The sequence below is a fragment of the Rhinolophus sinicus genome, linkage group LG17 (assembly GCF_036562045.2).
Source record: "Rhinolophus sinicus isolate RSC01 linkage group LG17, ASM3656204v1, whole genome shotgun sequence".
NCBI classification, from domain to species: domain Eukaryota; kingdom Metazoa; phylum Chordata; class Mammalia; order Chiroptera; family Rhinolophidae; genus Rhinolophus; species Rhinolophus sinicus.
This window is the reverse complement of record NC_133766.1, coordinates 18,662,084-18,664,094: the sequence shown is the minus strand read 5'-3', so window position 1 is coordinate 18,664,094 and position 2,011 is coordinate 18,662,084. Positions and strand designations below refer to the sequence as shown.

Below are 2,011 nucleotides of genomic sequence, written 5' to 3'. Positions count from 1 at the left end.
TTCCCAGAGGTGTTTCTCCGAGATCAAATTACTAAGCCATTTTCTGCCTCACCATTACTTAGTTGAGTTTTTACCTTGTAAAACTTTCCTTCTTTCAAAGTCTAGTGCTACATTTATTTTCCCTTCCCCCTCTCTGACAGGGGTGGGAATCAAGGTGTCATTAGCCACCGCAGGAAGTGAACCGAGGGTGCCTGTGTGTCAGATCACATTATAACCAGGAAATATTTTTAGAAATTAAAAAAAAAAAATCTCCTGGGCGAATGGTGTCGATCTTGTGCTGTTTGGGGAAAGTGGCTCATCAGAGTAAATGCCTCTTTCTCTGATGCCTTAAGTATCCTCCCTGCCTCAGATGAGCCGGTTATTAAGGTAATGTTACCCTTTATTGCTGAAAAGCAGTGTAAATAGACACCCAGACTACAGACATTACCTGCTTTCAAACTGCAGAAATGAGACAGTTTCTCTTACAATTTCCTTTTCCACCAAATAGCATACTCTATTTACTTGGGGGAATAGTCACCTTCTTATAATGACCACACCCATTTGCTCAGACAGAAAACAGTGGCAAAGTAAGTGTAGCGATTGTGCGGGCCCGTATTTGAGCGTCTTCCTCCTCCTGCTTGCTCTGCTGCGTGCTCACTGCCCTCTGTCCATTCGGTCACAAACAGAAAGTACAGCCTTTATTCTCCTGAGCCCTCCCTGGCAAGGGCCAGGGAGCTCTTAGTCCTAGGAGAGAGGGTGCCTCTTGCCTGATGGGGAAGCAGAGCATCTTCCCATGAACCTCTGAGAGTTGAGACACAGCCCTCTGCCCTTGGAGAGCTCTTAGCTGATGGAGAAGGCACATCCCTGACAATGAAGAAACGTACATACACACATACATATATATACACATACATATGTGCACATATATATGTATATATTTCCATTAAATATTATATATATAAATATATACGTATATTACTTTCTTAGAAAAGCTGCACTAGGATGAATGGCATAGAGACTTGGAAATGAGGGCATAATTATCATGAGCTGACCTAAATTATGGAGTTAGTGCCCAGGGGAGCGGTCTTAAAGGAAGAGGTGTGGCTGGGTATGCTCTGAGCGCCTAATATTAGGCTAGGAAAGCAAGGCAGAAATGCCTCTTGCTTCTTCCAGACACAGAGGCCTTCATCACCAAAGCACAAAAGCTTTACCCAGCCCGCTGTAACAGGATAAACAAGTTTGATGTAACTTGCAAATCTATTTTCTATTGTAAGTTCCATTTATTGAATGAAATAGCAATTCAACATGTTTGCAAATGCTGGTGCTGTTAGATGCCAGCGCTGGCAGAGATTCACATGTTTGCTGTGTGGCTCACCCAGTTAGGCTCTGCTCTCAGCAGAGCATCACGGTGGAATTCCAAGCAGCTGCAAGTAGGAAGTTGAATGGGATCTTGGCTTATCTTCCAGGGGGCGATGTGGCATGGTGGAAACTCGTTCCAGACAGCCAAAGGTACTTGCTTTCAGACTCAGGACTTGGAGCAGCTTCTGGATTCTTGATTTTTGGACTGGTGGAAATGACTAAGCGAGACCGGGATGTGATTTTGCACATTTACATTTAGTATCATTTAAACGTAGACCTGAATTTGTTTCACATTAGGAAACCCCTTCTTGTTGACATTTTTGGGGCCTGGGTCTCAGCCTCTGGGGAAAATGCATGAAAGCAAAGATGTGGTCCACTTATGGAGGAAAATGGAAAGGCTAACACTACCTCCACAAGCTTCTCCAAAGGACTCACTCTTCAGAGGACATACCGTCATCTGTGCTGAATGTGGAACTCACCTGCCTGCATTCAGCCAGAGAAAAGCTGATCCTAGTTTTTCAATGAAAGCACATTCTCAAGATGTAGTTGCATAATCAGGGGCTTTGGTGGTGTCTACCAAGAAGTACAGCTAATAGTGTGGCCGGGTAGCTCAGTTGGTTAGAGCGCGGTGCTCTTAACAACGAGGTTGCTGGTTCAATCCCCGCCTGGGCCA

The 2,011-nt window shown here is 44.6% G+C and overlaps 1 non-coding gene across 1 annotated transcript; it reads left to right on the top strand.

Annotated features, from left to right (window-relative positions):
• The first annotated feature begins 1,937 nt into the window (after positions 1 to 1,937).
• TRNAK-CUU (transfer RNA lysine (anticodon CUU)) lies at positions 1,938 to 2,011 on the top strand. Its single transcript has one exon. It is a non-coding gene; the product is annotated as a tRNA-Lys (tRNA).